General features: G+C 42.4%; 1 protein-coding gene across 1 annotated transcript in view; it reads left to right on the forward strand.

Annotated features, from left to right (window-relative positions):
- Window positions 1–730: 730 nt before the first annotated feature.
- The window catches only part of LOC123764815 (uncharacterized), a 51,326-nt gene continuing 24,442 nt past the window's right edge, over window positions 731–27,614 (forward strand). Inside the window, exons 1-3 of the mRNA XM_069338640.1 lie at window positions 731–2,377; window positions 4,694–4,832; window positions 8,179–8,347. The gene's annotated coding sequence lies outside the window, so the exon portion shown is untranslated. The remainder of the gene's footprint in view (window positions 2,378–4,693; window positions 4,833–8,178; window positions 8,348–27,614) is intronic.

The raw sequence follows: 27,614 nt of genomic DNA on the forward strand, positions 1-27,614 counted from the left end.
TAAGCAATATCCAAGTCGACTACAGAAACCCGGGAAAGTTCTGGAAAAAAAGTAAAGACCCTGATGGGAAGCTCTTCTGAGGAAACACCCTACATCATAGACGCCTCAGGAAATAAACTCTATGAGGAGAGAGAACAAGAGCAGGAATTCAGGAAGTTCTGGGAAAAAATATTCAGGATAAACCCGGAAGAAAATTTAAATTTTTTGCCCAATTAATGAAAGGGAAATTACAACTCAAGTCGATAACAGAGCTGCAGCACTACTCCGACGCAAACAATAGACCTTAACAACATACGCGATGACTGCCACCTTATGAAACACATAACCATTGCGGAGGTCCATAAAACAATTATGGGTTTCAAGAACAAGGCGCCGGGCAACAGCAAAATAAATAAGATGGTATTATCCAGCCTACCAGTGATTGCACTCCATCAATACACATGTATCTTAAATGCAGCTCTTGCATCTGGACTATTCCCCACATACTTCAAGAATGCCACAATACGATTAATCCCCAAGCCAGGTAAACCTCCAACCCAAACTGAAAACTACAGGCCAATTTCCCTCCTCGAAGTACCAGGTAAAATATTCGAAAAAATTATCAATCAGAGACTTGTGAAGTACATGGAAGAGGAAGGGAAGTATAACACCAGGCAGCATGGGTTTAGAAACCGCAGAGGGGCCCATACAGCTATAGCCCTGATCTACGAGCATATAGCCAACGCAGTGTCGAAAAAAGATCAGTGTAATATAGTGCTTAGGGACGTCTCGAAAGCCTTCGATAAAGTGTGGCACACAGGCCTAAAATATAAGATATCTGAACTAGGACTTCCTGAGAGATTTACAGCTACTCTCTGCAGCTTTATAGACAATAGAACTGCTAGGCTTAATATCGGCAGCTACTTGGGTGACGTAATAGAACTGAAAAGTGGAGTACCACAAGGAAGCTGCCTCTCCCCCACTCTATTCAACATATATACAGCTGACCTACCCCAACCCCAACATGGAGAATACATCACATACGCTGATGATGTTACCCAAATAATATGCCAACCGGGCCCATCAAAGCCGCTACTAGCCGACAAGACCAAGGCAGCCATTGAACTCATAAACAACTTTGAGAAGCAATGGAAAATTAGCACCAACAAACAAAAGTTCCAAATAATACACATTGCGAAAAGAAACCCAGACCCCATCATCCTTGATAACCAGCCCATCCAATATGCGGAGGCAGGTAGAATACTGGGACTTATGATAAATAGAACAGGGATACAAATTCATGTAAGGGACCGACTAAACAAAGCCAAAGCAGCATTAGGAAAACTGAGAAGATTCCGAAGCCTCAGTACTAACATTCAGATCCACCTATAAAAGGCTCTAGTTCGGCCGCATCTAGAGTATCCCCCAGTACCACTACACACCATAAAGAAAACTAACATGCAGAAACTGCAAGCAGTACAAAATAAGGCGCTAAGGAGAGCAGCAAAACACCGTCCACCATATGATCAGACAATCCAGGAGCTCCACGAACTCCTGAACATACAGCCACTAAACATCAGACTGCAGCACCAAGCCATCAGGGTGTGGAACACCATCGAAATGTTAGAGGACCCAATGTTTGAAAGATTACTCCAAGATGAGACGCCCCGCTCCCACAGCTGGTGGCCCAAGAGCCTCGATTCTCTGGACGAAAACCCCGCCCCACAGTATATAATCCCAAGATGAGTTATATATGTATATATATGTACAGTTCATATATGTGTATGTATGAACAACTCGATAAATAATATGTATGACAACTCGATAAATAATAATAATAAAATAAAGAGCATTAAACAGAATAACGTGTGTGGAAGCATCGGAGTGTGTATATATGAATGCTTCACAGTATTCATCTATGGACATCCATATATGGTGAAACACACGTGAAGAACCTCTCACACACTCACAGCTCCCTGACAAGAGGGAGCCAGCTTAGCTTAGCTGCCAACACCCACACATCGTGTCAGCAAGGCGGACAGCCCGCCTGCTTTCATACCTCTCACTGTATTTCCCACTTCTATACTTCCCTTCACCTATGCCTCTCCTTCCTCTTTACTCCCCAAAAAAAAAAAAAAAAAAAAAAAAAAAAAAAAAAAAAAAAAAAAAATGTGGGGGGGGGAAGGTTTGGACGGGCGTCACACGGAGTTGGAGGTTTAAACGGGCGTCGTTAGACAGGCGTCGCCGTCCTCCTGACAGCCACACACGGGGCGGCGTGAGAGTGAAGTGTGGCCGGGAGAGCGGACATGAGTCATGGAGACAATGAGAGACGTGCAACAGCTGCCCCTAACCCACCGACAATAACAATAACAACCCGACCACGTGTTGTATACCCGAGGTGAACCCTACCAATGGTGTACCCTCAGTTTACCAATGGTGTACCCTCAGTTTACCAATGGCATACTCTGGCAGTTTACCAATGGCATACTCTGGCAGTTTACCAATGGCATATACTCTGGCAGTTTACCAATGGCATATACTCTGTCAGTTTACCAATGGCATATACTCTGGCAGTTTACAAATGGCATACTCTGCCAGTTATTTATTTTATTTATGTAGTTATTAATATATAAGAAGGTACATTGGGTTTATTAGAGTACAGAGTCGAGTACAGAGACTTTATACATTCATGTAAAGCCACTAGCACGCGTAGCGTTTCAGGCAGTTTACCAATGGCATACTCTGCCAGTTTACCAATGGTGTACCCTCACCAGTATACTGAGTGTATATAATTCAGGAGGAACTTAAGTAACTCTCCCTGGACAGATGTAATAGGACTCATTGTGGGTGTTATCCCCTAGCCTATATGGTGCATAGTGTGGGTGTTATCCCCTAGCCTATATGGTGCATGGTGTGGGTGTTATCCCCTAGCCTATATGGTGCATGGTGTGGGTGTTATCCCCTAGCCTATATGGTGTATGGTGTGGATGTTATCCCCTAGCCTATATGGTGTATGGTGTGGATGTTATCCCCTAGCCTATATGGTGCATGGTGTGGGTGTTATCCCCTAGCCTATATGGAGTCTAGTGTGGGTGTTATCCCCTAGCCTATATGGTGCGTAGTGTGGGTGTTATCCCCTAGCCTATATGGTGCATTGTGTGGGTGTTATCCCCTAGCCTATATGGTGTCTAGTGTGGGTGTTATCCCCTAGCCTATATGGTGTCTAGTGTGGGTGTTATCCCCTAGCCTATATGGTGCATAGTGTGGGTGTTATCCCCTAGCCTATATGGTGTATGGTGTGGATGTTATCCCCTAGCCTATATGGTGCGTAGTGTGGGTGTTATCCCCTAGCCTATATGGTGCGTAGTGTGGGTGTTATCCCCTAGCCTATATGGTGCATAGTGTGGGTGTTATCCCCTAGCCTATATGGTGCATAGTGTGGTGTTATCCCCTAGCCTATATGGTGCGTAGTGTGGGTGTTATCCCCTAGCCTATATGGTGCGTAGTGTGGGTGTTATCCCCTAGCCTGTATGGTGCATAGTGTGTTATCCCCTAGCCTATATGGTGCATAGTGTGGGTGTTATCCCCTAGCCTATATGGTGCGTAGTGTGGGTGTTATCCCCTAGCCTATATGGTGTATGGTGTGGGTGTTATCCCCTAGCCTATATGGTGCATAGTGTGGTGTTATCCCCTAGCCTATATGGTGCATAGTGTGGGTGTTATCCCCTAGCCTATATGGTGCATAGTGTGAGTGTTATCCCCTAGCCTATATGGTGCATAGTGTGAGTGTTATCCCGTAGCCTATATGGTGCGTAGTGTGGGTGTTATCCCCTAGCCTATATGGTGCATAGTGTGAGTGTTATCCCGTAGCCTATATGGTGCGTAGTGTGAGTGTTATCCCGTAGCCTATATGGTGCGTAGTGTGGGTGTTATCCCCTAGCCTATATGGTGCGTAGTGTGGGTGTTATCCCCTAGCCTATATGGTGTATGGTGTGGGTGTTATCCCCTAGCCTATATGGTGCATAGTGTGGTGTTATCCCCTAGCCTATATGGTGCATAGTGTGGGTGTTATCCCCTAGCCTATATGGTGCATAGTGTGAGTGTTATCCCCTAGCCTATATGGTGCATAGTGTGAGTGTTATCCCGTAGCCTATATGGTGCGTAGTGTGGGTGTTATGCCTCTAGCCTCTATGGTGCGTAGTGTGAGTGTTATCCCCTAGCCTATATGGTGCATAGTGTGGGTGTTATCCCCTAGCCTATATGGTGCATGGTGTGGGTGTTATCCCCTAGCCTATATGGTGCATGGTGTGGGTGTTATCCCCTAGCCTATATGGTGCATGGTGTGGTGTTATCCCCTAGCCTATATGGTGCATGGTGTGGGTGTTATCCCCTAGCCTATATGGTGCATGGTGTGGTGTTATTCCCTAGTCTATACACTATAGTGTATTTATTTGTGCCTGCAAAATTTAGCTATTAGCTCTTGGGTCCCACCTTTTTTTAACCAATCTAGTGTGTGTGTGTGAATACTTGCCTATTTGAACTCGCCTATTTGTGCCTGCAGGATCGAGCTCTAACTCTTGGATCCCACTTTTCTAGCCGTTGGTTGTCTAATGCAATGACTCCTGACCTATTTCCCTAGTGTGTTGCCCTATCCTATATGTTCTCATGTTTTCAATTTGTGTGATTTATGCCTTGTAGTGATTTCTGTCTTTAGTTTCAGATATGGAGCACCTGGTGACGACTCTGTATTGATAGCTGACTCGCCTGCATTGATGATGGCTGACTCACCTGTATTGATGATGGCTGACTCGCCTGCATTGATGATAGCCGACACATCTTCACTGAACACTAGGGTGAGGAATGAATGTGGATGATTATTATTGTTTTCTGTGTGTGCCGACTATTGTTCATGCATCAGTTGAGTAATGATTTAATGCACTTGGCTGTTTCCAAACAGAGGTAAGTAATAGTGACAAGACATTGCACCCGAGCAATGTCTTGCTAATGCCGAGCTTCAGCACGTAACATTGTTAAATATTTTTGAGGCCAAAGATCTCACTGTTGTAAATATTCAGTCACCCTATAACCTCGGGCTGGGGATCGAAGCGTAGTAAAACTCAAAATCAACTACAGGTATAAAATTGATTACCCACTTCTTGCACTCCTGTCCATGGAATATCTTGATTGATCACCTGCTGAAGCTCTAAATGCCACCACATCACATTAGTTTAAAATCCAGTTAGAAAAAATCCTCAGGAACATTGGGGAAAGGAGCCAGTCGGCCAAGCGGACAGCACGCAGGACACGTGAATCCTGTGGTCCCGGGTTTGATCCCGGGCGCCGGCAAGAAACAATGGGCAGAGTTTCTTTCACTCTATGCCCCCTGTTACCTAGCAGTAAAAAAGGTACCTGTGAGTTAGTCGGCTGTCACGGGCTGCTTCCTGGGAGTGGAGGCCTGGTCAAGGACCAGGCCGCAGAGACACTAAAACCCCAAAATCATCTCGAGATAACCTCAAGAAGGAAGGGAAAGTAGTGCTCTGACAGGCCACAGGCTTCCTGTCCCCATCAAGGCCACTAGGGAGATGGCAGCTGTTAGGTAAATTTGGGTAAACAATGGCTTAAAGCCTGTATAAATGTTTGGCAATAAAACATTGCTGGTATAGGCCTAGGAGGAGAACTAACCGCAAAATGGGAATTGAAAGTTTTTGGTCAGATCCTAAACCTGCAGAATATCATTTGAACACACTAGAGTGAGAGATATAGTAGGAAGTCTAAACTAAATTCAATCAATAGTTAGAGCCGTAAGCACAGTCGGAGAACTCTGTGCAAACTTTAGAGGCCTAACTTGTCTCTTGCTAACAAATAATTGAAATTTTGCTGGAACATCAAAACAAACTAATAAAACATGTTATATAATACTGTATATATAATATATATATAATACAGTATATATATAATATATATATAATATATATATAATATATATATATACTGTATAGTATATAACTGCCTGGCTCCCATAGCCTATATGGGAGCTATGGTGAATGAATTACTATTAAAATGAATTACTATTAAATTATTATTATTTAAGATTGAGCTTGGTGGGGGTGGTGCAGCAGCTGTGAGTGAGTTGACACGACCAGCACTGCTGGGACTTGCTCCAGTGTCACCTGTTTGTGCTTCTCAAGACAGTCATGATCAGTAAGCTAAAAGCATTAGAATATTCACACAAGAGTTATGAGGAGAGATTAGAGGCGTTTAACATGCCAAAACTAGAAGATGGAAGAAAAAGAGGACATATGATCACCACTTGCAAAATACTAACAGGAATCGATCAAATTGATAAAGAGGAATTCCTGAAACTAGCAACATCACGAACAAGAGGACACAAGATTCAAGCTAAAGAAACAAAGGCGTCGAAAAAACATAGTTTTCGTTTTCAAACAAGAGTGGTAGATGGTTGGAACAAGCCAAGGGAGAAGGTGGTGGAGGCCAAAACCGTCAGTAGTTTCAAAGCGTTGTACAACAAAGAGTACTGGGAAGACTGGACACCACAGCCATAGCTCTCATACTGTAACTACACTTGGGTAATTATAATTGGGTAATTACATGCACTCTTAAGATATGTATCCGACCTTATGTTCTGTTACAGTACACCCAACAGGTAGGCCTGATAAGTGTTATTCCCAGGTTTGGTGTCCCTCTTCCCCCCTCCTCCTCACACATGCTCATGCAACATCAAATAAGTCTGGCTCTAAGGCATGTCTTACACTGGAGGCAGTACATTATTAGTTTAAAATTCAGCTGGATTTCTTCCTGGAGTACTGTATGATGTGTTGCTCGGTCATCACCCAACCAATTGGTCCCAAGTTCAGTTTTCGTGTAGGGAGAGACATTTATGCTCATTTTCTTTATACCAAACATCTGTCTACCTGGCAGTAAATAGGTACAGGCAGAAAGATGATTTAAACTGCAAAACTGTTTGTCAGATTTGGAAACTAACAGAAGCCAGAGCAAGCTGAACATGAACATAAAAGGATACGATACGTTCGTCTGAACAGCCTAGCACATGATCAGGAGAGGCAGGCCTAGAGAGACAGGAGAGGAACTGGCTTGGAAAGTACCTGACAAACTGAGGGGTCACTGTCAAGGATGTCGGACAGCAGAGACATTGCAAGGAATTCTTGAATGATGTCAGATTAATTTCTTCATGGAATAACAATTGTCTCTGTTAATGTTATTTTCATATTAAGGTTATTATATGTAACATGTGAGGTGGGACGAGGTCAGTGAGGGTCAGATACGACATTATCAAATAAACATAATTAAATACAAACATTTATGAATAAATGTTTGTATATTTATAATTGAGGTAGTTTACACAAGATTACAGTACTGTACATTATTTACAAAAGTCATAATAACAGCAATTCTTTATTTATGAAGTGTTAATGTAGGTAGAGACAGTAATGTTGAACTTGTGGTTATTCACCCTTGGCTCGCTGACCTCGACCTCCCTCACCTCGTCCTGTCACGAGCATTAGCCGCTGTGTAACTTTGATGTGATGCAGCTCTCTCGGGCAAAATGTTACGAATAAAAGCTATTCTCTGCTTGGTGATCCTTTACATCACAGTAAAAATGATATAAAAGGTAAACTGCTAAATCTTTGGCTGTTTAGATACAGATTCCGTAGCCCTAAGCCAGTCCCAATACTAATAGCATGTATTATTAAGGTTGTGTACTGTTGCACTAAATAAAATCAAAACATCTTGTGCTATTCGGGAGCTTCACTGTATTTGTTTACCATCGAGTTGTCGCTAATTTCCTGCATCACTCTTGCTCTTTTTTTTCACCACTCTTAAAGAGGAATGGTGTACAAAGTGGAAATTGCCTGATGGCATGTTTCGGAGTTTTGTTTCATTAAGTTTTAGGTTGTCAGAGCTATCTGCATCTTTTATGACCTAGTATGTCAAATTTTTGTACAAGGAAGGGAATTACCAATATTAGGGGAAGCGCCCAGTCATTATGATATACAAGGAGGTATCATTTGTATACAGGATACATGTAGGAGGCCTGGTCAGAGACTGGGCGGTGGGGACATTGACACACAAAACCACCTCAAGGCAGGATTGTTAATATAAAAAGAGAGATTGAGCCACTAAGACTGTTTGGATCTATATCATGTTCTTTATTTTCAGGTTTAAATGCATTTAGACATCCTTCACGGTCTTAAAGAGAACTACTGGGATCTAATCTGGGACATCCACTTGACACAGTGCATCGGGGTCATCGGGAGCTCAGTGTCCTGTGAATATAGAATCGTCTGAAGGATCCACTCTACCGCGACATTTCCATATACCTGTTTCAGTAAGCCTTTGTTTTTTTATGCTTCTTTGTAATATTTTTGTTAATATTTACTGTAGTTAATTGCAGATTATAAGTTTGTGCAGTGACAACAGGCAAGATATGAGAAAGAGATCCTGACAAAACAGAAAAGATACACCCCAAAATTCCAGGAAGAACAGAGGGAAAATGTGCCAAAAAATATAAGAATATTTTGTATATACAATACTTTATCTGGAAGACGTGTGATAAATATCCATACAGCATTGAGAATTGGAATTGAGCACGAAGGATTCAGTTGATCAGATTCCAAGATAATGATAAATCAGTCTTTCATGAAGAGCTTTGATCTGCAGCATTGTGAACTATAAGCAATAAATTAAAGTTAATGAAACAAAAGTTGATAAAAAATATGCATTGATACTTTTTTCAAACAATAATGAAAATACAGTATGAGAATCATTTGGAACAATGAGGTGACTTGAACTAGCGATCAGGGGGCTCCCAGCCGTACACCTTGCCCCAGTACCTCGACTTGGAGTGTCCTGATTGCTGGTTCATCAGAGGGCTCCCAGCCGTACACCTTGCCCCAGTACCACGAAGTGGAGTGCCCTGATTGCTGGTTCATCAGAGGGCTCCCATCCATACACCTTGCCCCAGTACCACGAAGTGGAGTGCCCTGATTGCTGGTTCATCAGAGGGCTCCCAGCCGTGCACCTTGCCCCAGTACCACGACGTGGAGTGCCCTGATTGCTGGTTCATCAGAGGGCTCCCAGCCGTGCACCTTGCCCCAGTACCACGACGTGGAGTGCCCTGATTGCTGGTTCATCAGAGGGCTCCCAGCCGTGCACCTTGCCCCAGTACCACGACGTGGAGTGCCCTGATTGCTGGTTCATCAGAGGGCTCCCAGCCATGCACCTTGCCCCAGTACCACGACGTGGAGTGCCCTGATTGCTGGTTCATCAGAGGGCTCCCAGCCGTGCACCTTGCCCCAGTACCACGACGTGGAGTGCCCTGATTGCTGGTTCCAGTCACTTAATTGATCCAGTTGATTTTTTTCCCACATTAACATGACTGTTTCACGTTACATATATCATGTTAGTGTGATTTCTTTCTGTATGTAAAGAACTTATTATACAATAAATCCACTGATAAATGATACAGTGGAGAATTTGTTGGTAAGAAATGTGTGTAACATAAAGCCACTAATATGCAGGGTGTTTTGGGTATATGCAAATGGATGGAATATTTTAATAGTGCATGTCGCAACCATCTGGAGATTCAAAATGTTGTCTTAAGATGATGACAAAGATGGAAAGATAGAGCACAACAAGAGTAGCTCTCTTGGTGTAACTATGCTTGGGTAATTGCACACAGCAGTCAGGCCAGACAGAATTTTACCATCCTTTTTGAGAGACACTACGCTGGAGCTTAGCTTCTAGATGTAACTTATTTTCCGGACATGTTTAGACGCCCCAGCAGAGACGACCCCACTTAACTATATATACAAGTATCACTGACTCTTATGGTGCCCAAAACATTAGAGTAATTTATATCAAATAGGTAGAACATCTTGAAAGAAATTATATTATAATGGACTGATAGTATGGCTTTCATAACTAGTTTACTTTTAGTAGTTGGTTTTGATGGAGCCACGGAGGTCTTGCAGAAGAGATAAATAGTATGGCAGACTGCATCTAGGGAAGTTTTTGATCCCTGTACAGATAATTCCCAAGTGTAATTACTTGATTGTAGTAATAGGGCACCATACAACCGCTGCATATTCCAGCTTTGGTCTAACAAAAGTTGCGAACAATTTCTTTAGTATTTCCCTATCCATATGTTTCTAACTTCAGAATTGTTTGTAAAGTGTAACATAGGCTTCTCACACAATGTTCTTTACGTGGTCCTCTGGTGATAGTTTTCTATCTAGACCCACCCCTAGATCTCGTTCTTTTATCAGAATTCTTTAAAGATTTCTCACGTAATTTATAGGTTGTGCAGGGTCTATGTTCTCCTATTCCACATATTATAACATGGCATTTATTATATTAAATTCTATATGCCAAGTGGTGCTCCATAAACGTTTGTCCAGGTCTTCTTGAAGGGCATGACAATCAATTTATTTTCTTATCTTTCCTATTATCTTAGCATCGTCAGCAAACATGTTCGTATAATTCTGTATTCCATCTGACAGATCATTTATGTAAACAATTAACATTACTGGTGCAAGAACTGAACCCTGTGGTACTCCACCCGTGACATTTCTCCAGTCCGGTACATTGCCTCTGCATCTGATTACTGCCCTCATTTTTCTGTCGGGTAGAAAATTTGTCATCCATGTTAGAAGCTTACCTGTCACCCCTCCAGTATGTTCCAGTTTCCAGAACAACCTCTTTTGTGGAACTGTCGAAGGGTGGTTGACAAGTGGAATGCATTATTTAAGGTAGAGGTTGTAGAAGCCTATTGCTTGAACAACTTTAAGAAAAAATATGACGGAAACATTAATTGTTGAACAGGATAATTATTGCTCAGGTATAGACGGTTAGGAGGTGGGGCTTATAGGGTTGCATCTCGCTCCCCTTCACACACTGATAGGTAAACTCCCATTAAAGGCATTGGATGGTCCCTACATGGATGTTTAAACAATTTCTAGATGTCTTCATCCAGGAATTTAAAAGACTTTGAAATGAGCAAGCTTAAAGTAGCCTGCTCTTGTTGTAATCGTCTGGTGACGGTTTATGTCCAGATACATCCCTAGATGTCTCTGTCCGAGCTCTTCATTTTCTGCCTTTTATACACACTATGATGTAACATTCATCCATAATGAATTCTCTTTGCTCCATACAATCAATGTCTAGGTCATTTTCAAGGGCACAACAGCTGCCTAGGTCATATATTCTCACCAGTAATTTAACATTATCTGTGAAGTTATTCACAAAATGGCAACTTTTCAAGTAGTTTGTTTACAAAGTTGTCATTGTGACATGGCTACAGCAGCCAAATTTGCAGGCAACAAGGATTAAGTTGAACTAGACTTAGTTAATCCCCATCTCTGGTTTTAAGATTTATACAGTATTGTTCTAAACATAAATTGTCTTCATTACAAACTGGGGAACCGAGCTAATGTATTGAAATGGACAAACAGTTTCCAATCTATAAGCGTGGAAATAGGGAAGACCCACTAAAATACAGACCTGTATCATTGACTAGCATAGTAGTAAAAACACTAGAATGAATAATTAAAATCTGAGTAGAATTCTTGGAAAGGAATGACATAAGACAGTTTAGTTTTGAATGGGAAAGTCTTGGGTAACAAATCACGCTTTTACAACAGAGCTACAGAGATCTGGCAACAAAGGAAAGGTTGGCCCAGTTGCACATACCTGGACGTAATAAATCGTTTAACGAGTCCCACACGAGAGACGTTTTAGAAGTTGCAACACATTAGATGGGTGACGGACGGATTACTAAATTGGATGTCAGTTTTTCTAATGGACAGACAAACGAGTGACAGTAATAACAGGTTGGGCAATACACACAATGTGGAACTAGATGTATATTTGATGTAAATGGATACAGCAGCAGAAGTTGTGTGATACTTCAGCATCATGACAAGGTTAGCTGTAAGGTGTGGCTGTTGAGTGCCAGTGACGCCAGACATAATTATTTCAATGTCTTTGAATGGTGTTAACTCTAGTTTTTTGCAGTAATATTACTTAATAATGTGTAATTTAAGGAATTTATATACAGTACAGAGCACCACTTGGTTTCTGAACCCCTTGGGGACGAGACCCGTCGGTTAACATGTAAGTTCGTATACGAGAAATAGAGGGGAAAAAATAAACTAGAAATGTTAAAAGAAATTGGTACGAAAAATTTATGAAAAAACTCTAGGGGGAAAAAAATCGACAGGTTCATGGCGTAAATGCGACCGTATTTTGTTTGTACTCCCCAATAAGTGAAGTCCTGATCCGCTTTATAAGAGTCCTTAATTGTTCCTAACTGATTATTAAGACGTCTGGCAAACATCCTCTGAATGTTTCCTGCCAGCCTGCAGGAACATCCTGCCAGCCTGCAGGAACATCCTGCCTAAAATATACGATGATGTACTGTACATTTAAGAAACAAATCTGGGTCACAGGTCTGTGGAGTGTGGCTAGGCTTACGGAGTCAGCCGGTCCCTCCCCCACCACCGACACACCTTCCCCTCTTCCCCCACCCCATACACACACACACTCTCTCAAAGGTCACGTGGTTCACGGTTCACTTCAACACCCATATATCGCTTCCTGCTTGCCTGCCTCCTTCCCAGCCTGCCTGCCTGCCTGCCTCCTTCCCAGCCTGCCTGCCTGCCTCCTTCCCAGCCTGCCTGCCTGCCTGAATGCCTCCTTCCCAGCCTGCCTGCCTGCCTCCTTCCCAGCCAGCCTGCCTGCCTGCCTCCTTCCCAGCCAGCCTGCCTGCCTGCCTCCTTCCCAGCCAGCCAGCCTGCCTGCCTGCCTCCTTCCCAGCCAGCCAGCCTGCCTGCCTGCCTTCTTCCCAGCCAGCCAGCCTGCCTCCTTCCCAGCCAGCCAGCCTGCCTCCTTCCCAGCCAGCCTGCCTGCCTCCTTCCCAGCCTGCCTGCCTGCCTCCCTGCCATCATGCTAACGGGTAGTATGTGTTAGGCTTATCTTCGGGAATGAGCTGGTCTCGCCCCCACCACTGACAAACCACCCGCCCCCCTTCATCCCATACTCTCAAGGTCACACGGTTCAACCGCGTGACTACCACTCACTCACTCCCAGCCTGCCTGCAAGCTAGCCTGCCTACCTGCCTGTGCCTGCCAGCCTGCCTTTCCCTCCCTAATTCTCACTACTTCCAGTCCCTTCCTGCCTACCTCCTAGCATCTCTCCCTACCTCCCCCTCCCTCTTAGCATCTCTCCCTACCTCCTACATCTCTCCTAGCATCTCTCCCTACCTCCTAAGCATCTCTCCCTACCTCCCCCTCCCTCCTAGCATCTCTCCTACCTCCCCTCCTCTAGCATCTCTCTCCCTCCCTTTCTGACTAATTCTCCCCTCTCTCACTGATTCTTCCCCGTCTCTCATACTGCCTCCCACCTAAGCTCCCCCATCCATCCACCCACCGGTTAGCCATCACTGACGCAATGCGTGCATTTGGAGCCGACATGGTACACAGATGTTTCTTGATTGTGCAGATATGTAAAACAAAAGCACAGAATGAACATTCCAGCCTTATGGCAATTCAAAATAATAGGAATAATAGGCCTTGAATCTGTGAAGTCACAGTGGGCAAACTGGACCATCTCCCACCCACCACCACAAGCCAGCGCGACGCTTGGCAGACCCCTTCCTAGATTGGGGTTGGGGAGCATGACTCCCCAACCCCAATCGGGAAACTGGAAGTTTCGGATAACTAAAGTTCGGAAACCAAGTGGTGCTCTGCAGTCAGATGAAAGTTGAACATTCCTTTCAAATTTTTAGGAAAATTTTTCATTTAGATAATGAATAAATGTTTCTTAAAGGTAACACAGTCGGTAAATGATGTATGACATATTAGGTGTGGGTTATGTATGCTGGGTAAGGTGGCGAGATGTTGCGAGCTTCCCTCATAACTGCCGACGTGCCGTAAGCATTTTTCGTAAGTTTGTGATAATGGACTGTAATAACCCAGCTTGGTTTCAATATTTTATTATTAGTACACAATTTACTGTAATTGGCTTGTTTTCAATATTTTATTACTAGCATAAATTTTTGTATGAACTTTGCCAGTAGGCTCGTATGGCTCCATAGCCTATGGTGCTTAATTTACTGTATTTACAATGGTTTATCACATCAAAATTTAATGACTGCACTGTGCATAGTGCCTTAAGGTGCATAACCAGTGGTGTGTATAGTGCCTTAACCACTGCACTGCGCAAAGCGCCTTTAGGCGCTCAGAGAGTTGTGCTTTTTGTTTTTTAATTTGGCTATATTTTAATGTTTTTTAATGTTTTCATTACTATTTGTGTTTTGAAATGGAAATAGTTGACATTGGAAACATTTTGACATTAAATTTACCTGAACATTTGTAAAAATAACAAAAATATGTCCATGTCAATTGCACCAAGACGTTTTTGCCGAAAATAGGTGAGCAGTGCAAGGGTTAACCACTGTACATGTACTACACTGGTATAAATTATGACAAGCCCTGGGTGCACAGAAAAAAAATATTTGCACAAAATTTTGTTACTAAAGTACATTCCCTGATCACAGGAATCTGAGCAAAAAAAATTGTGACATACTTTGGCTGTAATGAGACGAGGAAGTGTGGAAATATTAACTCGCTGAGAGAGGACATGCCAGCTGCGGTGTGCTCCTGAGGGGACCCTGACAGCTGAGTAGACAGCGCTTTGGATTCGTAGTCCTGAGGTTTCGGGTTTGATCCCCCGGTGGAGGCGGAGACAAATGTGGAAAAAGGTTTTTATCCTGATGCCCCTGTTACCTAGCAGTAAATAGCTACCTGGGAGTTAGACGGCTGCTATGAGCTGCTTCCTGGGGACATGTAACAAAAAAAAGACCTGGTCAAGGACCGGGCCGTGGGGACGCTAAGCCCCAAAATCATTACAAGATAACAGGATATGCTCCACCTGGGCAGAGAGGCGGCAGCTGTCGCAAATACATTTTTACATAATTACTTCATTGTTTTTAGTTTTAGCAGTAATATTATTCAGTAGTGTGTACTTTCAGAAAGTAATGTAGTTAAATGTGTGGAACATCACTATGCTCAAAAACATGGTGCTCGTATCTTATAACGTGTATTTTATATTCTTAGATTAATCGGTGTTTTTGCTGTTAATACACTATATACACGTTTTACATATAACTGTCTACATTTTTGTGCACAATAACAAACCACTGAGATGGACTGTTGAGAGTTTATACACAAACAATGAATCCATGGCCAGACTAGCGACCGAAAGGTGAATGGTGTGGGCTGAGTGAGTAATGATTTTTACATCATTATTACAATGTCTTTCAATTATATATATAATATAATATATGTATATATATATATAATATATGTATATACAGTGGAACCTCGATTAACGAGTGGCTTTATTAACGAGTTTTTCCAGTAACAAGCAAGCCACTCGCAGCAAATTTGTCTCCATTGACGAGCTCGCCTCTATTAACGAGCAAAACCACATGGTGCTCCCTAGCATCTTGCGGGTTCTCGCAAATACTCGGACGCCTCCGACGCCAGTGTTGTTGTTGTACAGTGGTACCTCGGAATGCGATTGTCCCTGTATGCGAGGTTTTCGGAAGGCGAGGTGTATTTACTCCAAAAATTTGTCTCGGAAGGCGATGGTTACTTCGGGAGGCGAGTTTGGATGCGAGTTTGTTGATACGCGTACAGCCGACCTAGCGCGTGGTGGTTCGGCGATCGTCGCCCCTCAGTTTATTATTGTCTCGCGCTCAGTGACTACCCCCACATCAATTCTTCTCGCGGATTTTCAGTGTTTTGTTGGATTTTTGGTGATTTGTCTATACAATTTGTTATTATATATCTCACCATGGGTCCCAAGAAAGCCAGTGGTAAGGATAAAGGCCAGAAAGCTCATGTGAGGATGACAATAGAGGAGAAACAAGAGATCATTCGGAAGCATGAGAACGGTACACGTGTTGTTGAACTTTGTAGGCAGTACAACAAAGCCACATCAACAATATGCACTATACTTAAGAAGAAAAATAAGATTATGGGTGCTAAAGTGGCAAAAGGAGTAAGAACATTAACGGCACAAAGACCACAAATACTTGAAGAAGTGGAAAAGTTGTTATTAATTTGGATACACGACAAGGAGTTGAGGGGTGATAGTGTTTCGGAGGCCATTATTTGTGAGAAAGCCAGGGTGTTGCACGAAGACCTTCTAAAGAATACCCCTGCAACGAGTGATGCAGATAAGAAAGAGTTTAAGGCAAGCAGGGGCTGGTTTGAAAAATTTAGAAAGAGAAGTGGTATCCATAGTGTTACAAGGCATGGGGTTATGTGATGTGATTATGGAAGGGGACTCCCCTTCCAAACAGTAACTCCTCTCCTCCTCCCCCCTCCTCACCATCTTCCATACGCCTACAGCACTCGACAGCAAGGTAAGTAATAACTGGAACACAGTTTTGTAGGTTTATTTAGATGAATTAGGTAAATTAGGTATAAAAATTTAGTTTGATGTGGGGTTTTTGGGGTAGTCAGGAACGGATTAATTCATTTCCCTTTATTTCTTATGGGGAAATTAACTTCGGAATGCGAGTTTTCGGAAGGCGAGGCGTCTCCAGGAACGGATTAAACTCTTATTCTGAGGTATGCCTGTATCGCACACGACAAACATCCCTCTGGATTTATTTGAGCTTTTCTTTGGGTTTTTAGTGGTTTTGTGACTACAATTTGTAACACACGATGTCGCCAAAGAAGCTGCTTGCTAAAGATAGTGTTGTCAAGAGGAAGAAAGACACAATTGCTGTGGATTTAAAGAAGGAAATTATAGCAAAGCATGAGTGTGGTGTCTGTGTGACTGATCTCACAAAGGAGTATGGCAGGTCCTCATCAACAATTTACACCATTAGTAAGGGAATGAGGAGATAAGGGAGGATGCTGCCTCTTCCACTGAGATCAGGGAAGTGTTTGGAATGTTTGAAAAGGTGAACGCATTCTTGGAAAAGCTGCCCTGATAAAGCAGTGACAACCCGGTGTGTGAAAATGTTTCATTAATTTATCACTTTGTGATAACACTTTATGAAAGTGTTATCACTTTCACAGGTATATGTCGCTTGAACGTGACACACTTTTTTCTCTTGAATGCACCCAAACACCGCGCTCAAGCGTCATTTGAGCAAATATTTCTATAAAATCCAATTCTTATCTGATCGACTTGGGGATTGTATACATGTTTGCCATGAAATTTCCGTTTTCTTTAATAACCACATTGCCTATTTGAGAAAACGGCATTGTATTGTATCTTCGTGGTAAGACTATTATATTGTTGACACAACGAGTGTAATCGACGTAGTTTTTTATTTCGTGCTGGTTTAACGCATCCTTGTGTGACATTTGAAATGAAATTTGGGTGAAATTCCCAAGGAGAGAGAGTCCGCCTGACTCAGAGGTGGATTCTCCTTCCACACCATAACCCCTCTCCTCCTTCCCACCTCCCCATCGTCTCCCTCAAGCCAGCAACTACTCTTCATAAGGTAAAGTAAATATTAAAACACTACAACAAAACATTTATATTTACATGTGCAGTATTATATTTACATAAAAAAAAGTCATACAAGTATGGATGTTTTTGGGAGTGGAACGGATTAAATTTATTTCCTTTATTTTAAATGGGGAAATTTGTTTCTTAAGACGAGTTTTCCAGGTAACGAGCTCGGTGCCAGAACGGATTAAACTCGTTAATAGAGGTTCCACTGTATAATCTCTTTGCAGTCATATTATTCAATAGTGTGTACCTGCTTGATGGGGTTCTGGGAGTTCTTCTACTCCCCAAGCCCGGTTCGAGGCCAGGCTTGACTTTTGAGAGTTTGGTCCACCAGGCTGTTGCTTGGAGCGGCCTGCAGGCCCACATATTCCTGGTTGATGGGGTTCTGGGAGTTCTTCTACTGCCCAAGCCCGGCCCGAGGCCAGGCTTGTCTTGTGAGAGTTTGGTCCACCAGGCTGTTGCTTGGAGCGTCCCGCAGGCCCACATACCTACCACAGCCCGGTTGGTCCGGCACTTCTTAAAGAACACAATCTAGTTTTCTCTTGAAGATGTCCATGGTTGTTCTGGCAATATTTCTTATACTCGCTGGGAGGATGTTGAACAACCATTCAACATCCTCCCAGCGAGGAGGATGTTATTATCTCATTGTTATAAGACCTTCTCGTTTATTATCCAGCTCCTCCTTTGACCATGTGTTGCATAGCGGTGGACTATATGCATTTATGATCGTTAGTTTATCATCCTGATTGCAGATCTCTAGTGTTATTATGTCAACTCGTGGATTGGCAATCATTATTTCATTTACCTTTACCAGCACAGCAACGCCACTGCTTTTCCTAATTTTTCTGTCCCGTCTTCAGACTGAGTAACCCCTTGGGAATATGACCTCATTTAAAATATCATCTTCATGTTTGGTTTTCTTGAGTGCAACAATGTCTGGTGTCTGCAGCTGTATTACATCACTTAACTCGGGTATCTTTGATCTCGCTCGATCTATGTTGGTGTATGCAATTTTCAGGAACATGTTCCCCCTCTCCTTATTCTTCACTACCCCCTTTCTCTAGTGATTTTGGTGTACAATGTATGATCATTAATTTTGGTCATTAATGGTGTACAGATTCTTGAGCCTACTGGGGTCTATCAAATCTACGTTTGAAACTGTGTATAGAGTCTACCTCCACCACATCACTGCCTAATGCATTCTATTTTTTAACTATTCTGACACTGAAAAAATTCTTTCTAATGTCTCGGCTAATTTGGGTACTGAGTTTCCACCTGTGTCCCCTTGTTTGTGTTCCACCCGTGCTGAAGAGTTTGTCTTTGTCCACCCTGTTAATTCCGCTGAGAATTTTGTAGGTGGTTATGTCTCGCCTTACTCTTCTTTTTTCCAGGGACTTCAGGTTTAGCTCCCCCTAGCCTTTCCTTGTAGCTCATACCTCTCAGTTCTGGGACTAGTCTGGTGGCATACCTCAGAATCTTCAATAACTTTGTCTTGTGTTTAACTAGGTATGGACTCCAGGCTGAAGCTGCATACTCCAGGATTGGCCTGATATAAGTGGTATACAGGGTCCTGAACGATTCCTTACACGAGTTTCTAAAAGCAGTTCTTATGTTGGCCAACCTAGCATATGCCACTGATGATATCCTTTTGATGTGGGCCTCTGGAGACAGGTTCGGTGTGATATCAACCCCCCAGATCTTTCTCTCTATTTGATTCTTGCAGGATTTCTCCTCCCAGATGGTACCTTGTGTTCAGCCATCTGCTCCCTTCACCTAATTTCTTTACTTTACACTTTCCCGAGTTGAACTTTAGAAGCCATTTTCTAGACCATTCCTCCTGTTTGTCCAGGTTGTCCTGTAGTCTCCATCTTTATCTGTCTTGATTCTTTAAATAATTTTTGCATCATCAGCAAACATTGAGAGGAATGAGTCTATACCCTTTGGGAGATCGTTTGCATTTATTAGAAACACGATGGGTCCAAGTACAGAGCCCTGTACTCGCCTAGTTGTGTTTGCGGCGGTTGAGCTCTGGCTCTTTGGTCCCACCTCTCAACCGTCAATCAACTGATGTACAGATTCCTGAGCTTACTGGGCTCTATCATATCTACATTTGAAACTGTGTATGGAGTCAGCCTCCACCACATCATTGCCAAATGCATTCCACCTGTTAACTACTCCGACACTGAAAAAGTTCTTTGTAACATCCCTGTGGCTCATTTGGGTACTCGGTTTCCACCTGTGTCCCCTTGTTCGTGTACCACCTGTGTCAAACAGTTTATCCTTATCAACCCTGTCGGTTCCTCCTGAGAATTTTGTAGATGGTGATCATGTCTGCCCTTACTCTTCTGTCTTCCAGTGTCATGAGGTGCATTTCACACAGCCTTTCCTCGTAACTCATTCCTCTTAGCCCTGGGACTAGCCTAGTGGCATACCTCTGACATTTTTCCAGCTTCGTCTTGTGCTTGACACAAGCTGTGGGACCTGTGGGATTCCGCTGGTGACGTCTCGCCACTCTGATGTCTCTCCCAGTCCCAGTTACTCTGTTTCCTGTTGCTTAGATACTCCCTTAACCACTGGAGCACCTTACCTTTTACTCCTGCCTGTTGCTCCAACTTTTGTAACAGCCTTTAATGGGGTACTGTGTCAAAGGTATTCTAACAGTCTAAGAAAATGTTGTCTGCCCACCCTTCTCTTTCTTGCTTAATTTTTGTTGCTAGGTCATAGAATTCTGTTAAGCCTGTGAGGCATGATTTACCATCTCTGAACACATGCTGGTGGTGTGTTACAAAGCTATTTCCCTCCAGATGCTCTACGAGCCTTTTCCTCACGATCTTCTCCATCACCTTGCATGGTACACAAGTTGGGGAAACTGGTCTGTAGTTCAGTGCATCTTGCTTGTCACCCTTTTTGTATATAGTATCCACTCGATTTAACGGCCTATATGGAGCTGTACCCTGGTACCCTGATACATCTATGTATCATCTATAAAAATTGGAGAGGGAGAAGGCATAGGTGGGGCAAGGGTGGCGCTCACAGCTACAACTGGATACGCTCGCTGTATCGTCCTCATCGGTGCTGTATCACTTGCATCCGACCTTTGTGTTAGGTTCTTATTGAGCCTAGCTTCATCAATATCATGACCCATATGTTATTCAAACAATGAGGTCTGAATTTCACCGACAGAGCGATCTTTTTGGGAGTTTGGGAGCCAGAGGTGTGTGCGCCACCCATGGTTGCTTGCTCAGTACTTAGCCAGCCAGCAGCCCTAGGACATTCTTTGATTTTTTTTTTTGAAGATGGCTGCCTCTCACTGGAGGTCCCAAGAATCCATTTTGTACACAACCTACCGCACACGCATTTTCAATGGGTACGAAATATTCAAAAGGTGTTTTCTTGGCACAGTTTCCCATTGACCGAGTTTACTTGGTGCAGCACAGTGGTTAACAACCTGGTACCCATTCACTGCTGGGTGAACAAAAGCTTCAGTTAAGGATTGACACCCAGTCAATCCTCCTTGGCCAGGATACAAACCCAGGCCAAAGCACTCGGGAAGTGCCGGGCGAATGTTTTACCACTGCACCACAGGGACTAATATTCTAAACAACTTCAATATACTGTACATAGGATAAGCCATAAAAAAAACTAAACAAATGCATTAGAATTTGTGCACAAAAAATTATAATAAAAAATTTGTGGCAACTCGCGCTTGTTGAACCTGATGCTTGAGTGCCTCCAAGAATCTCCGCAACATAAGACCACTCAGTTATTGTGTCCCATCCCATTTTGTGGACACCACTGTAGCCAAAGTGTTTGTATTTATTTTAACGTATGTGGTCAGAGATGGGTATTTAACAATTTAGGAATGGAATTTTTTTTTTTTTCTAGTGCACTATCTATTTTATAGAGGCAGTCTAGTGGTTAAAAAAAAGTATATTATTATATAAAAATGTAAAAAATCAAAGAAATCCCATTACAGTGAATAAAAATACAGTATACTACAGTAATTACCTAAGTGTAGTTAAAGGATGAGAGCTATGCTCGTGGTGTCCCGTCTTCCCAGTACTGTCATATAACGCTTTGAAACTACGGACGGTCTTGGATTCCACCACCTTCTCAATTGTTCCAACTGTCTACTACTCTGTTTGCACAAGTGAACTTCCTAATGTTTTTTTGGCAGCCTTGTTTCATTAGTTTGAACATGTCCTCTTGTTCTCGAAGTTGCAGCTTTCACAAATTATTCTGTATCAGTTTTGTCGAAACCTGTTAGTATTGTGTGTGTAGTGATCATATCACTTCTTTCTCTTCAAGCTCTGTTATATTTAATACCTCTAATCTCTTGTAGCGCTGTTATATTTAATGCCTCTAATCTCTTGTAGCTCTATTATATTTAATGCCTCTAATCTCTTGTAGCTCTTCTTTTTCAGTTCTCAAAGCCATTTGGTTGCATGTCTTTGCACATTTTCCAGTCGATTGCTGTGCTGCTTGAGATATGGGCACCATACAACTGCTACATATACCAACTTTGGGGTCACAGGTAGTGAACAGTTTCTTAAATATTTTGCCAGCCATGTAATTAACCCCTTAATTGCGCGGCCTCCAAATATGACACCCCCCCAGTGCGCAGGAAATATAATCTCTGGAAAAAATTATTTTCTGTTTTTAAAGTGTCAAAAACCCTTCCCTGAGTAAGGGCATAGCAATAGAAGGTCGAAATTGTAAGTACTTTAGCTGCTATGGGGTCCGTACATTCGTGCGTGACGTCATCATTCCCTGGTCGCCCGTGGCATACGCTCCCGGGGCCAGTACGGCGCTCGGGGCAGGATGCGCTAGTTGCCGTGAATATATTTTTGTTCATTTTCTGCACACGGTTCCAAATACATTTTATATGATTTTACATGCAAATCCTATGTATAATGAACACATACACTATGTTATGGCAGTAGAACATCCGTACTGTCCGAAGACGCTGTTACGTGCATGACACATAAGTACAAATATCTGGCACATATTTCCATTGTATTATGCTAATTTATGTATATATACAGTCTATTTACACACTATAGACTATCACACACTATAAACATTCACCATCAACACACTCAGAACTCTGCGAGCGTCAGCTGCCACACCCTCACTCCTCCAACATCTTACTCGCCAACATTGCTCCTCCCACCATACTGATATTGTTTGTATTACACTACTTACACATCTTACGTATACCTATCTACATGTTTTATTCACCAGAACTATGCAAGTAAGCCGGTATTGTGTCCAAACTTTACAGTGGCCACCATACACTGCATGAGAAATCACACAGCAGCCGGCAGACGACGCTACGATTACATCACCTCCCTCACCAAAATAGCTCCTCCCAACATACTCCTGTTGCTGTTACTGCACTATATACACACATTGTATATACCCATGTACAAATGTGTTCACCATAGCGAACCACTAAGCTAGTATGGTGAGCAAAGCAAGAGTGGCTGCCACACAGTGAGGCTACCACGATTCTCTCCCTCACCACAATTACTCCTCCCCAATACTACGCACAGTGCTTATTATCACCACAATCCTGCTGTTATCACAATACTGGTCACTAAATCCTGTAAATACATAATTGACCACACGTTTATTTTGTAAAGGAACCTAAGAAGTAGTTTGAAGATTCCTAGATGGACGAAATAATGCTGTGGTGCTGTGGCTAGAGCTGCGAACATCATGAACAGCATTGAATCACTAATATTTGAACATTGTACACAGTCATTATCACACTCGGGCTCTTCTGTAATACTATGATGGCTAAATAATACAAGGTATATATATATTTTGACATTATTAGGCGATGCTGTGGTCACAAGCTTAACAGCAGTGCTGTGAGCTCATGTTGCGTGCGCCGGCCTTGGTTGCTCACTCACTACTGAGGCTCTCACACCCGGGAATGTGGACCACGATTTTTTAAAAAATGGCGTCTGTTTACAAGAGCCCTGAGGAAGCTGATGTGAACCCCATGTAGCCGCGGGAGTTTTGAATGGAACGTGAAAAATACAAATACCCGGAGGCATGTAGCGCACCCCAGACATGGGCCTGCAGGTGCGTTGCGCAGTTAAAAGGTTAAAAGCAATTCTGAAGTTGGAAAGTGTAGCATGTGCTCCTCCCACAGTGTTCTTTATATGGTCCTCAGGTTAGTTTTCTATCCACTACTACCCCTAGATCTCTTTATCAGAATTCTTTAAAGCTTTTTCACATAATTTTGAAGGTTATGGTGGGGACCTATTTTCTCCTATTGCTACAAATTCTATAACATGACATTTATTCACATTAAATTCCATTTATAAAGAGCTGCTCCATACACTTGTTTTGTTCGGGTCTGCTTGAAGGGCATGACAATCGTCTAAGTTTCTTAGCGTCCCTCATAACTTGGCCACATCATCAAACATTTTCTTTTAATTCTGTATTCCTTCAGGTAGAGCATTTACGTAAACACTGTACATTACTGGTCAAGAACTCAACCCTGTGGTACTCCACTAGTGACATTTCTTCAGTCTGATACATTGCCGGCGATTACTGCCCTCATTTTTCCGTCAGAAAATTTGTCATCCATGTTAAAAGTCCTCTTGTCACTCCTCCACTCCTCCAATATTTTCCAGTTTCCAGAACAACCTCTTATGTGGGACTGTCAAAAGCATTTTTTTTAGGTTCAGATAAATGTGGTCAACCCAACCATATCTTTCCTGTAAAATCTCTGTGGCTCTATCATAGAAACTAAATATATTTGTTATGCAGGATCCTCCTGATCGAAAAACCATACTTTATCATTTCTCTCTAGGTGTTCTACCCATTCAGTTTAAAAAAATTCTAATGTTTTAACTACTATGTTTGTCAATAATACACTTAAGGTTATGAGAGTCTTCCCTGCTACCATTTTTGTAGATTGGAGCTATGTTAGGCTTTTTCCATATACAGTATCTGCCATAACACCTGTACACAGTGCTATATTATCTGCAAACACTAGACAGGTAAGTCACCTTCGCTTCACACAGACTTTCAGTGTGTTCTTCAAAATTCATGCACGATAGTCCTTAACAGTCTCGACACATGGCAAAGCACTTCAATCACATTTATTGAAGCACCGAGAGTCATTGAATGAAGTACAAAGAGCAACACAAGAGCCAGACCTGCACCACCAAGGTGTGTAGAGGCCCACAGTTTACATCAATCGGGTGTCTTGTGCCATACGTAGACTGTAGGTGCACTGGAAGGGTCAACTACACGTAAGACACAAACAGACGAGGGTGACAAGCTGATATTATAGTGACTAATAGTAATTACCTAAGTGTAGTTACAGGATGAGAGCTACGCTCGTGGTGTCACGTCTTCCCAGCACTCTGTCATATAACGCTTTGAAACTACTGACGGTCTTGGCCTCCACCACCTTCTCACCTAACTTGTTCCAACCGTCTACCACTCTGTTTGCGAAAGTGAATTTTCTTATATTTCTTCGGTATCTGTGTTTAGCTAGTTTATATCTATGACCTCTTGTTCTTAAAGTTCCAGGTCTCAGGAAATCTTCCCTATCGATTTTATCAATTCCTGTTATTATTTTGTATGTAGTGATCATATCACCTCTTTTTCTTCTGTCTTCCAGTTTTGGCATATTTAATGCCTCTAACCTCTCTTCGTAGCTCTTGCCTTTCAGTTCTGGGAGCCACTTAGTAGCATGTCTATGCACCTTTGCAAGGTGATTGTGATGGTGATGGTGATTGTCTGAAATTTTTCATTTCCGTTCCTAGTACGTCCTTCAGTCACAATGTCCATGAAAACATTTGATGATTCTGGTATAAGATTAGATCCTCCATTTCCCATTTTATCTAGTAATAAATAGGTTGACAACTCAGATGGGTTTCCTTGAATATCTTGTCATATTATTTATACAGTTATTTATACAATTTGAAGTCTTTAATTTTTCCATCTTTTTCTGCCTTAATGAATATCATTTGTCGTATAGTATGTTATGGACAGTTTCTACAAAACGGATAAATGATTTGTCTCCAAATGTGTGTGAATATTATTCCGTTTCTAAACTGATAATTTAACCCTTAGACAGCGGCTATGGAGAAATGGTCATGGCCCCCACCCCCCATGCACAAAAAATATAATAAATCGTTATTTAAGAATTATTAATTTGTATACAGGTTATCTTGTTGATTTCGGGGTCTTTTTTTTTTTTTAGTGTCCCCGCGGCCTGGTCCTTTACCAGGCCTCCACCCCCAGGAAGCAGCCTGTGACAGCTGACTAACACCCAGGAACCTATTTACCGCTAGGTAACAGGGGCATAGGGTGAAAGAAACTCTGCCCATCGTTTCTCGCTGGCGCCCGGGATCGAACCCGGGACCACAGGATCACAAGTCCAGTGTGCTGTCCGCTCGGCCGACCAGCTCCCCTACAGAATATAAGAAAAACGTGAAAATAAGTGAATATTTATAATCTCACTGGGTGGAGGCATTCTGCAAGGCTGCATCTGGGACTTGTCAACACCTGGTGATCAACTTTGTTGATGCTTCCTGATTTATCCTTGGATGTTTCACCATTTTATCTCTTGTTTTTCTTCATTTACATCCACAGAGAGCTATAATATCCATATTTGCATCATACATGTTAAACTCAAGACAATCATTGTTTGAAACATCATACGACAATGACCGCATTCTCCTAGTAACATTCATGATGATAATGGCATTTGTACCATGAAATGGTAGCAGGATAGTTTTCATGGGTCAAGGTAAAATCCATTACATCCACATAGACCTATTATATCCATATTTGCATCATATATGCAAAACCCAGACAATAATTTTTTAAATCTTCATATGATGATTCATATGATTACCATTAACCTGTGAATCACAGGTGACGATAACTGCTGTCTAAGGGTTAAATGAGCTCTTGAGGATGTAATACGAAATTTTGAACTGCTCTACATGCGGGAAAGTTTGACAGTGTCTTTGAGTTCAGGTAAAATGCATTGACATTCATCCTGGTTCTCAATATAATGCACCAATAACTGTAATATGGCATCATTTTCATCACCAGTAAGCCTTCCATATGTCATGCTTTTCTACATGTCTGAAACTGATTCTGATGGCCACTAACACTAGTGGCCTCGATGAGTATTGGAAGCTGGTGGCTTGTTAAAGGTCCCCTGTTTGCCCTAATGTTCTTTCCCAGTTGTATTTAAAAAACCAACACAGTTTAGGTATTTATGGCTTCAGCGGGTAGGCAGTTCCATGGGTTTCTAACCCTATGGGTGAAAAGCATCTCCTGTTCCGAGTCCTACATTGTGGCTTGAGCTTGACACTATTTTTCTTTGTTACATCTGACCTGAAGAAATTGTCTGGATCAACATCCTCCAAATTATTCAGTATTTTAAAAGTTTCGGTGAGATTCGCCCTGTCATGCCTGGATTGCTTTGATAGCCCAGTGGCCCTCGACCGTTCCTGATTACGAGAGATGACTTGGCTCTGGAATGATTTTAGTTGCCCGGTGTTGCACCTTCTCCAGAGCAGCTATGTCTTTCTGAAGATGAGATCTTCATGCCTGGATGCAATAATCCAGGTGGGTGGGGTGCACCTGAGACTTGTACAGTTGAATGACCACCACCTTTTCTTAAAAGGTAAAGGTACACTTGATTATTCCCAGGGGTTTGGTTAGTTTTTTATTACTGCCACTCCCACTTGTGCAACTTTTAGTGAATGATGGATTCTGACTCCAAGGTCCTTTTCTTCATCAATTTGTTGTAAGGTAGTGCTGTCAATTTGGTTTTTGTGACATAAATTGTTATACCCCACGTGCAAGGTCTTGTATTTATCAACATTAAAAAGGATTTGCCAGTCATCTGACCCATTTGTGGAGTTCATGCAGGTCTCTTTGTAAGGTCTCAATATAATTTTTACTTCCCACTTTACAATAGATCTTAGTGTCATCTGCAAGTTTGATGTGGTTGTTTGTAATATTTTCATATATATCATTGATATACTGTATATAAGAAAAAGGGTTGG

Source organism: Procambarus clarkii, chromosome 5 (assembly GCF_040958095.1).
Source record: "Procambarus clarkii isolate CNS0578487 chromosome 5, FALCON_Pclarkii_2.0, whole genome shotgun sequence".
NCBI lineage: Eukaryota > Metazoa > Arthropoda > Malacostraca > Decapoda > Cambaridae > Procambarus > Procambarus clarkii.